This window comes from Lethenteron reissneri, chromosome 17, assembly GCF_015708825.2.
Source record: "Lethenteron reissneri isolate LAM-NWPU_2019-01 chromosome 17, ASM1570882v1, whole genome shotgun sequence".
Classification (NCBI taxonomy): domain Eukaryota; kingdom Metazoa; phylum Chordata; class Hyperoartia; order Petromyzontiformes; family Petromyzontidae; genus Lethenteron; species Lethenteron reissneri.
In genome coordinates, this window is record NC_083795.1 from 4,917,648 (window position 1) to 4,929,819 (window position 12,172).

The 12,172-nt window shown below is 40.9% G+C and overlaps 1 long non-coding RNA gene across 1 annotated transcript; it reads left to right on the top strand.

Moving 5' to 3' along the window:
- The first annotated feature begins 1,815 nt into the window (after positions 1–1,815).
- LOC133343360 (uncharacterized) lies at positions 1,816–10,724 on the top strand. Its single transcript, XR_009755246.1, has 3 exons — positions 1,816–2,111; positions 4,863–4,967; positions 7,222–10,724. It is a non-coding gene; the product is annotated as an uncharacterized LOC133343360 (long non-coding RNA).
- Positions 10,725–12,172: the final 1,448 nt, after the last annotated feature.

A 12,172-nucleotide genomic window follows, 5' to 3' on the forward strand; every position in this document is an offset into this window, starting at 1 on the left:
GTCTGCCCTCAATGATTGTCAAAGGTACATACGGTCAGCTCGCCTGCAGGAGCAGAGTGGATTGTTGCATCACCAGACTGGGTGATGGCGACGGCTTAGTGAGGGGCCTTCATCTTGCAGTGGATAGATCATGGACGATGATCATTTGTACGATATATCATTTCTGGTAGTCTTGTGTGGCTTTAAAACAGACGGAAACAACGATTTTTTAAAAATAGTTTGTTTAGCCTTACAAAAAGCCAAACATTTAAATATTTATTCTATCCGTTTTTGAAGACGTGTTACAATTGCAAGCAGACAGGACACGCATAAACACATAGGACTCACCCAACTACAGTTGGTGCTGAATATGGCTGTTAAAGGGGCTCTGTTACTATGTATATTTACTTCTTACGGCACCTGCAAAAAATGGAGCGATGTGATACTTGACAGAAAGCGAAGGACGTGGTAGTTTATCCTCTGTGTTAAATGCAGTACGAATACCACCGTGCAGACATAATGCATCACATGACACTTTTTATAGCAGCTTCACGTTTCTCCTGGGCTCCTTGATGCATTCATGAAGAGTTGTATCATTTGTTTTTCTACCATGATCCTTCAGTGAGGTAATCAATATATACATTATAATCACGGCTGGGATATAACTGAGTTGATAGAAGAGTAGATTTATCAGTAGTCAAATCGTGAGTTCAAATTATGGTCATTGGCAACTCGGCACAAGATCCCTGTTGACTGATGAAATGCAGTGCCGAATTATCCTCGTAACAAAAGTAGCTACATATGTAGCTATGGGCCCCGCACTTTTAAGGGCCCCGCGCTAAATGCTTTCAAGCTATCAATTCCGGTTCAGTGATTCTGCACTTGCTCTATTACTATAGTACTATACCGCCTTCAACTTTTATGAGCGACTGGGTGTTTAACGTGAGCGATTTGTCGTATTATCTTGCTGTATAGCAAATGAAAAAATACAATTACTTTACTATGCAAGTTAAAAAAATTGCGTTTTAATATATATGTGTTTTATTTTATTTAGGGCCCCTTTATAACATATGCTATAGGCCCCGCACTAGCTTAATCTGGCACTGATTGAAATGCCTACCAACGGGTAACGCTTTACCACATGGTGGGCATCCACAGTGAGTGTCTTACGAATATCATGGCACCCACCATAGGAATGTGGAATTTCCACTACTATCTCTGAAGCACCAATGAAGACCCTTTCCATTTGAGTATCGAGACACTGACTTTATTAAGTTAAATGCACTGTGAACTTTACAGCCTTTAACATTAATTTACATGCATTATTTTAATTAACACCGTGTTAATAAATACCCGTTAATTAAAGAGTTTCAGTCAGTGGCTGGAATTGCGAAGTGGTGTATAATTATGGCTGGTGTGGCGTATCAAATACTGGATAGTGAAACGTCGCGGGAAGCTTTCTCTGACCAAGCATTACCTAACACCAGCGCACCATCATGTCCCAAGCCCCCTCCTAGATTCAGGTGGTGACATCACCCCGTAATTCTGAGCGGGTGATGTAAGGGACCAGCTGATTGAGCAATTAGCATAGAGCGGAGAGCTTGGGATGGCTTTAGCGAGCGGAGGGGGCGGGCTGAAGGCGATTTGAGAGGGGAGGGCGGGTGCGGTGGATGTGATGGGTGGGTGGGTACGTGGGTGGGTGGTGTTGTGGTTTTTCTATGGGGTGGGTCAGGTCGGTGTGGAATTGCAGCTGGCACGGCGCTCACAGCCAGCCCCCCCTTATCCATGCAGACAAAACTCACAAGCAAGTCCCCTGCAGCCTCCAGTGTGAACGCCGTCCTCCTCCCAGGCACGTGTGCCGCACGCTCCCTGCCAGCCTGTGCACGTGGCGAGCTGCCCGCGTTTACCGGCGCGTTCACTTATCATAGTTCGCTTTCTCCCGAGCTCGGCGGTGTGGCCGCTCGACCTAATACCTCCACCTCCCACGCACCTTGCTCAGTCGTGAGATTCCGAAAAAAATATATATATAACTTAAGCGTAGAGGAAGCATCCGTCAGTCAGCGTCACCACAACCAAGTTCACCTCCACGCAAGAATGGGTAGCATGAAGTGGAGGGTGAAAGTTAAAAAGAGGTGAGCATTTTTGATCTTTTGTCAATATTTGTCGTGCCCGTTTAAACTCGCACCCTCGCATAACTGCCATACACGGGTTTTTGTTACGCAGTGTGCAATGGAAAACCATTTGTGAGATCAAGCAGCTGTAACTCAATTGCACTTTGATATTGACATGATCCTAGTACGGTAACATGATGTAGACTGTAACGAAACGAATGGTATCTTTTTTGATGAATGGTATCTTATTTTAAGCGAATGTCAAATATCCGACGTAAGAAAAAACAATATATCAGTGCCTCATGGTGCATAGTATTTACTCAATATTTCTGGCCTCTCCATATCTCTGCTATGCAGAAGGCCCTTTGCCAGAAACGTCGCCTGTCATATGCGTGTGTCCTCTCCAGAGATGTGGATGAATGTTTGGAATATTTAATCTTTGTACTTTTGCCAATTTAACTGTTGGTGAGAAATGTACGGTTCAAGCTGGAAATCAATGTTCTGTTGTCCCGTCGCATGTCCAAAAAGTCAGAATAATTTAATATGAAAATTGTAAATTTTGTTGGGAAATCTAAAATGAAGATATTTAGTGAATTCACAATCGGTAACACGCTTTGAATGGTGCATTACCTCATCGGGTTGGCAAATTGTGTTATTACAAGTACTTAGAAGAGTCGTGTAAAGCTTCATATCGATGTTGCGTGATCATGTTTTTTCTTGATTGTGTTTTAGAGATGAAAGTAAAACGTTCACATTATTTCACGAGTACGTTTAGGGGAAGTAAAATATATTTTTATCATTTAAGTGCTTTTTTAACACGAAAAACCAAGTGTTGTATCTCATCCTGGAATACTTGCACAGTAAAGTAGCGATGTTAAAAGAGCTTTAAAGACGTTTTAATAACCTGCACACGGTTAATTAAACCCATGCACACTGCAGTAAATGTGTAGACAGATTATTTTACTTTGCTGTGTTATGTTAAGTAAATGTTATTGATCATAATAAAACAACTCTCACATCACATTCATCAAGCGATGTATCCAGTGGTGTCATTGAAATAAAATTGTCGAGCAATTGGATTAATTTAAACATGATTCTTGCTATTGTTTTTGACAAAGGCATCAATATGTAATACAACACGTACTTACTATTGGATTTTTAGTTCTAACTTATGTTGTTTAATAAACATGACAGGGATTTTCGAAATTCAGGGTCGGACTTATGTTAAAAAATCTGACTTGTTATCCTTGTGGTGAATGCAACGGTCACTTGTAACATCAAAGGTCACATTAAGCCATACGACATGTGAATAAAAAGACATTCTCACACACATCACAAGATTTGTTATCTATTGATTAATCCACATGTATATCAAGTAAATTCCTACTGCCAGTTTCGCGCCCCATTGCTGTTACTGGGCAAGTGTCAATTAGTCTCAATGGGCTTTTACCTGCTCGCAAAAAAAGGACTTACTTGACTTTATCGACCATGAAAAAACCTGTAAAAACCTTGTTCCCTCTCTTTTGAGAGTGAGCGAATACCGTGCGCATGGCAAGTTTTAATGGTTATTGTTAAATAAAGTCTTGTTTACGCTTCGTGAAGCATTGAAAGACTGGTCACGGGCACATGTATTTTATAAAGACAGGTTTGTAAACTAAGATAGCGGCAATTGATATCATTAGCACAAGACAATGATGTAGAGTATTTTGTAGATTACGTACAAGGGATTAAAGCACATCACACAAAATCGAGTAACAGGGTTCACTTCATACTCTATGCTTTTATCGGTAAAGTCACTTAGGTAAAAATTTTATAAAATAAATAAATGAAAAAGATTAAATTAAATATTTTTTTTTGTTTTCACCTATGTGACTTTACCGAAAAAAACAAAGAGTATGAATCATTGCAGTCACGAAAACTTCAAATCTAGCAACAGGGTTCACTTCCTCAATGTTTCCTCTGGACATAAGAACTTACATTTAAGAAGGAACTCCAGAGCGTTATTACTTATGAGGACTGCTATGTACGAAAAAGATGACTACGATCTGCAGTAATTTCAGGATGATGGTAGCGATGAATGGGATGATGGCTATTGAAAATGTGCAATGATGGCATTTTTCGGGAATCTTTGGTTAACGCATAAATAGTCGACTGGAGAACGTGCATGGAATTTAGTGCGATAAATCAGCCCAGGGCTCTGGAATCAGTATGATTTATGAAGCAAACACACATAACTCATCATTGGAGGCAAGCGCCATCATACAATACGCAATTACGATGTATTAATTGTGTTTAAAGAATAAGCCACTTATTTCAATCAATTTTTTTTCCTGTACTTCAATGTGTAAAAAACTTAACTTTAGGGAACATTATTTTGAAACAGCAAATGAATCAGTATGGATACATACTCTGCGTAGTCAAATTCATAAAACATTTGCGATAAAACAGAAAATGTTCAACATCTCAGAATGTCTCACTATAAGTAGTGTACATATAAGAATACTCAAGAATGTTTTAAGTAAACTAATACGCTGCATTTAGGGAACATACTATTCAATATCAGTGCCAAAACTTGCATCATCAATGCATTCCAGAAATGATATTGCAATGAGATATTATTCTGTAAATAATTGATTATATAAACCTCAAATTTACACGTGCATGCGGCCATGTTTATGAAAATGTAGTTAACAACGTAAAAATATGAAACATATATGCGCAGAAATGATATTGGTAGGATGTTAATTTCTTTTGCGTTTCACTTGGTTTCAGAATATGCAAGAACTTAACCAACGAAGAGCACGTGATTATGCAGAAACTTAAAGAAAGAGCGCCTCCAAATATGGAAATAGAGAAAAACAAGATGAAGAAAAAAAGGTGCTGTCATCACACACAGACACAAACACATCTTTGGAAGTGCATTTCTCGATATACTTCCAACATACGGGCTCACAGTCAGCAGTAATAAAGACGTTGGGCAAGTCATTGATGTAATATGTAATTACCCCTTTTGTCAATCCGCTTCTGGATTAAGGCCTCCCACACATCGCGTTATTGTTTGACCATACTTCACCACACTGGTCAATTCTGGTTGGTGAAGAGGAGGGGCTCCAAGCCCCTTTCAGATATTAACTCGCCACTGATGTTAGCCGTGGCCGAGGATCACTAATCACTTCACCTCAGTTCAATATAATTTAACTTGAACGTCTTCATAGACAAATAGAGAACTTCGTTCCCGTTGTTTCCGTGATCTGCATGGGCAGCGATGGTTGAAGTTCTGGATACGTAGTCATTCGGCATATTTTCGCTGTATTTGCAAGGCTTAAACCAGGAGGCTAATAACACACGGCAATAAATACAACTGATCTGATTTGATGAACCAACAATTCTGGAACACGACACACACAGCATCTGTGGAATGGCCGAATCTAAGTGACTGTTGAAAATAAAAAGGTAGTCTCCTATTCACTTAGTTTTCCTTGAATATCGATAGATGGAAGATATATACACCACAACAGATTGTAAACTGAATACAGAGGCTTTAAAAAAACGTATCGTTAATTCTCAGAAAGTTTTGATTCTATAATTAAATAGTCCAATATCCAGAAAGAAAAATATGAAAATAATAATTTACAGCCCTTTATTCTAGATTTGAAGTTTTCGTGACTGCAAGGATTCATACTCTTGGGTTTTTTCGGTAAAGTCACGTAGGTAAAGAATTAAAATAAATTAAATCACGACGTTTCGGGCGCAACACAAGCGTCCTTCTTCAGGTGGGGATTTAATTTACTTAAAATTTTTACCGACGTGACTTTACCGAAAAAAACAAAGAGTATGTTACAGCCCTTTGTGAAATCAAGGCTGGATGAAGATCTCCCCGCATTGTGTCTGTCACTCACGGAGAGTCTTTGGCCATGCTTCACCATGCTGGTAAATTTGGAATGGTGAAAGTGAAGGGCCCGGGACTGGTTCAGAAAATGACCATTTGATGTTGTTACCTGCGGCCGGGAGTCAAACACAGCCTACACAGGTCTCCCGATTCACACCGTCATGGGCTAACCACTACTCTGCAGTTCCACCTCGCATACAGTACCGCAATCGTTTTTTAAAATATAGCTTTGGCCACATTTCTGTGTATTCACTTTAAAAGATTTACCAGTAATGTTGCTGTGTACCTATCGTTGTTCTTTATATATATTAGCATTACTACATACTGTATTGTTTTAACAAGACATTGCAGCGTGCATTTAAGTGTCACTCACAGACCGTAGTTCCATTTAATAATAAAGTTAACGCATGACGTAATGCTGTTTTTTCCACTATATGGATACAAAAATATTACTGTCGCATAGAATAATTGCACAATTGAAGTTACAGACAATACAATCTCACAACTCCAATAACGACGGTCAAGTTTCTTACATCCTCCCCGCCTCTGTCCACCCAGCAGTATAAATAGGTACAGCACATACTCCTTGGTTCTTTCGGTAAAGTCGTGACTTTACCGAAAGAACCAAAGAATATGGATTCCTGCAGTCACGAAAGCTTCAAATCAAGATGGGTACAGCACATTTGAGTCGATCGGCACGTCGAATGTGGTGAGTGAAAGTGTGGGTGAGACAGCCTCTTCCAAGACATCGACAGGGAGGCTAAACTACCCTTTCGTGTGGCCCTGTCGAGCGTCCTCTAGCCACCACCGTAAATGAGCAAGTAATTTTAGGGCGGCACATTTACCCCAACATCTCGTATCACCCATTATCCATTAAAATATTCTTACATAGCAGCGTCCATTTTTTTTTTTGCTATCTCAAAGTCTGAACGTCCATTTTTTTTTTGCTATCTCAAACTCTGAACGTCCATTTTTTTTTTTGCTATCTCAAACTCTGAACGTCCATTTTTTTTTTGCTATCTCAAAGTCTGAACGTCCATTTTTTTTTTGCTATCTCAAAGTCTGAACGTCCATTTTTTTTTTGCTATCTCAAACTCTGAACGTCCATTTTTTTTTTTGCTATCTCAAACTCTGAACGTCCATTTTTTTTCTTCTTCTCCTCAAATTATAATGCATACAACCGTCTGGTACAAAAACAACAAACTAATCGCCGTTGCATTGTCGCATCCTCCGCGGTGCCAGATTCATAGTGAGAATCAAACGGAGAAGACGGCAGAGCCAGGAGCAGCCGCCCCCTCCTGCCCGGCCCGCGGGGGTCGACCCGAGCGAGAGGAACGGCCGTGCCCAGCAGGGCCTCTCACTCTTCCTTCGCATCCTTGCCTCGCTCGTCACCCGGATGCCTCCTAACGCTGGCGCCTTTCCAAGCCCCCCGGCGTCGCGTGGTCGCTTGTCCCGGAATAGGGGCTAGTGCAACGCGCCGTCGACAGACTCGCGCAGAACAACAACAACAACAAAAATATCAACGCACGTACAAGTACCGTAGCTGTAAGGGTATGGGAGCAGTGTCAGTGTGGTCAACAAAATTGACATCGTGTGCCCAACAATGTATTTGCCAGGAAAACATGCCAGGAAAACATGGCAAATGAGCTGGTTCGTTGAAAGTGTTCACCCCTAAGTCAAATACTCAGTCTCTCCTATGCGAATGCAGTGTCCCACTTTAGGATTAAAATAAATTACATTTAATTTATTTTGTAAGCACTGCGGTGCCCGCCATGACACTGAGAGGTCAAAGGCATAGATATTTCTGGAGTGTTAATGATCTATGAAATTAGTGGCCAAGGACTACTGATTAACTCATAACAGGAAATACGTACTCAAGACATACCGTATAATTTGGGTCTTTCGGTGAAGTCACGTAGATAGGCTCAAAGAAAATAACAAAAAACTACGACGTTTCGATCGCAACACAAGCGTTCTTCCTGATGACAAACACTTGTGTTGCGGTCGAAACGTCGTAGTTTTTTTCTTTGAACCAATCTACGTGACTTTACCGAAAGACCCACAGAATATGAATTCCTGCAGTCACGTAAGCTTTAAGTCAAGATTTACCTACCGTAGTGTTATGGTTAAAACATTGAATGGACAACGTTTACAAATTACCATTTTGTGAGGGTAAATCATAAGAATGCTACGTTGCATTTCCATTTGAAAAAAAGTTTAAACATTTAATAAACACATATATAGAACCATAATAATAACAACAACATTTGAATAAATAATTGTACAAAACGCCTATCTTGCCATTTTAGTATCATAATGTATATGTAATACCGTTCATAAAATGTTCTACACAGACAATTTCGAACAATAGCTGGTTTCTCTTGTAATATAGTGCCCAGAAAATATAACTACGTTCATGGGTTTGACATGCACATAGCTTAGAAAGTATTGTATAGTAAATGAGTATTTGATCAAGGCTGGCACTTGATCCTAGCTAAAATCTAAATTAAATAATTTTATTAGAGTAGTGTTCGTGAACGATTACATCTGATGATGTGGAAGAGGGGCTTGTGATAACGGTGCAAATGCCTCTTGAAGACAATGGGCAGTTAGCACACACTGTTTCACACCTCTTGAAAATACATCTCATCAAGTAAGATGTGAGGCATGCAGTAACCCTGGGGGTGCCTTGTCTTTTCAAATTACTTTTAAGCTTAATATGTGAGTAATGTGAAATAAACTATATGTGCTTGGTGCTCGTTGTATAAAAACCCCTTTGTATAGGAATGTAATGTGGTTGACTTGAACTGCATTCTGAGGTGGGATGTCAGCGGAAATGGCCCTGCTTGCATGAATTCATCTGAACGCGATGCAGCCTCTCGCATTCACACATCAACAACGCGGTGGTTTACTTTTATCTCGAGATCTTGGTCGCTAAATCAGGTTTCGCACATCCGTCAACCAGCGGACGTCTGAAATTTTTAAATCGACGCATAAATGCACTGTTTTAGCTCGTAAATATAAGAGGTGGTCGAAGTTAACTAATTGAAAAACTAATTTCTTAAGAACTGCTTTTTGTCATTGTCCTTCCCCCGCATCTCCGATTAGCGTTGGTTGGCTACGTACGGTGCGAAATAAGTTTTAACATGCATAATTACAAAGTAAATGGTTCTACAGTATTGAGTGTAATGCCTCCTCTAATGCCACAACTTGGCAACACGATTTAAATGTATATAATAGCGTAACACACCACAAGAGTGGAGGAACCTCTTTGGCACGTACATTGCATTACAATGCAGTCAATTCTTTGTCTCGAGCAACTTCGTGTCCATCTCAAACCCTACCTGCTCGGGTGAAGCAGTGCGCCCGACATGACCACCCATAGCACGTTTTTAAAACGTAACAAATTGCGCAATTTTCGTCAAGGTTGATTGTAAAGCGCAGTCTCTCGTTACATGTTAGTGTCAGCGGGCCGACCACTGCAAAAATATATCTATATATATATACCAGAACACACACGATGTGCTCTGTTCACTACCAGAACCATTTACCAACCATGAAAATATTAGCTTTAAGAACAGGTGCATAATAACCGATATAATGACTGACGGAGGATCTGTGTATCCATCACACGTTCGAAACACCGCCCCAAACGTCCAGTTTGTAAGTGCCGCTCATGCAAGACACCAGAGGCTGTACACTATACGGGGGCCGCACCGTGCATCAAATAAAATTGTTATTTGCAGTGGCTACTGTAGGCATAGAGAGAATGCCGCGGGCTTTTATATGGGTACGCTTAGACTGTGGTTACATTGAGTCCCCTAAACATATGTAAATCCGTTTTTGGAGTGATTATGGACTCATCTTAAATGTGGTGTACGTTTTCACGTAGTGCATGACTTTTGTTCTGAAAAATATATTTGAAGTAATCATATCAGTTCAACATTGTCATTGTATGTTACTCATTAATGTGCATTGCAATCGTTATTCCCATTAGACATGTTCAAAGGCACGGTTCAACTTTAAAATTACGGTACTCTACTGTGGAGGTGTTTAGCGTTTGTGCTGTCTAGCTCCCCGAAGTACCACGTGCTGTTCGACATGCTGTCCGACGTTTCGCACCACATTCTGGGGCCTTCAAGAACTGACGCTCATACCTGTCAACCCCTTATCAGAGCCGATCTTATTATAGACCAATTCAGACCGTATTGGTCACCCCGTGCCCTTATAAATCTCAACGTTCATCCGACAAGCTCCCATCACAAGGGAGAAACACAAACAAGTATATTTTTTTGCCCGTATTGAAACGGCTGTATGCCGTATGGACCTGAAAACTACATTTCCCTGTACACGAACGCGGGTAAACCGCATGGGTTGATAGGTGTGCAAGCTCCCAGCATGTGGCGCTGAAAGCGGCAGTGTTGTTCGGTATAACGTATCGGATGTCCACCTGAAACTACTTTGGAGAACGACGCTCACGTGTCTTCTGACAATTGCTACGGCTCCCACATCGGATATTTTTTAAATGCAAAACAAACCCAGTGCTCAGTCTTTGCCTTCATTTGTTTTGACAAAAGTTTAATCTGTACATTTCTACCGGGCCTTCGTATGTTGGGGTTATCAACCACGCGATTAGAACTGCATGTAATCTGCCATGTGTGTGTTTGACGGACATGCAAACATCATGAAGCAGGCTTCCTGATCAGTTTTTTTTAATATTTAATTTTATTACAACAAGTCATGAATATATGGTAAACAATAAAGTTTCTATATGCAATATCATGTTTTTTTGACGTTTGTGTCCTGTTGTTTGGTTCTCATTAAATTGATTCAGGTATTTGCCTTATATTTGTAAATTACATTATCTGCAATCTACTCTACACACATTGCAGAACTGTTAAAACTACCGTACATATTTGCCCGGTTAGTTTCCATATTTATGAAGGATATCACGATGATCCTCTGCATTATCTGCAAAAATTTAGATAAACAAAACTACTGTCAAGCAATAAGATTTGTTAAAAGTAAATGAACACACACACATACTTGCATCCCTGATGGTTGTGCAACTTAAACTTTATAACTATCACTGCATGAAGGAATAAAACCCTAAAAAAAAATGTTATAGAGGAATTGAATTCATAAAACGTTAATGTACTCCATCTTTAAAAAAAATTCCCCTTATACATCTGACAAAGATATATTTTGCCTTTCAATTTATAACCGATGCACTTAGCTGAGCGTATCACGCAAACTCACACCTGAACAATAGCCAAGCCGTTTAGGGGGCGACGTGCCAACCCGAACTACATAATGAGATTTGTTTCCAGTTATTACGATCGGAATTTGACCGTGTTATATTTAACAGCTGCGCGCCCCAGACAGCCAGTCTCGGGCGCACAGAAGGCGACTGACCGGCTCCGCTAATCTCACAGTCTTCGGGCCCCCAGCTCCATCCATCGGTAACTGAGCCAGAATATTGAGTTACGAGACGTTCTGCTGGGCCGGAGCCAAGAAATGTTGGATGGGTTGCGAGCCTTCTTTTCCCCTGTTTGCTTTCGCTCGGCTTCCGTCGCGAACGCCAGCATTGTTGGCAGTTTCCTTTTTTTCTGTTGAGAAGCCTTTAACTTTGTGAACATAAACCTTTGCAGTGGATGTCATGAAGTTATTCCCAAAGAGCTTTATTTATTTATTATTGTGGGGAGGTGTGTGCTGTACACGAGACGCCATGGAGAAGGATGGCAACATGCAGCAAGCGTTTAATAATAATTCGACTTGTCAATCACTTTTGCTTTTCAGGCCAGCTTGGTGTCCACTGTGACCAGTAGTCTCTTTTGTTTCTTTTCAGCTTTGGGTCTTTGACTAGGAATCTTTGAGGCTCTTCTCACGAAGCTTCTCTTCGAATGTAGTCTGTTTGTAGGAGCATTCGTTTTCCCAGGCGGACCTGGGTACTGACGGGTGTGCGGCGTGAACGCTGATCCAAATAAGAGCCTCGTTACTACACCCACACAGCAGACCCCTGGTTTTATCCCCCCCCCCCCCCCCCCCCCAGGAAGAAGTGGTCCACCCTCAACAGGTTCAGGACCGGTCACGGCCCATGCCTCGCCAACCTCCACCGATGGGGCATAAGAGCAAGCCCTGCTATGTGCCTGTGAAGTGGAGAAAAACATGCAGCACATCCTAGATGGCTGCT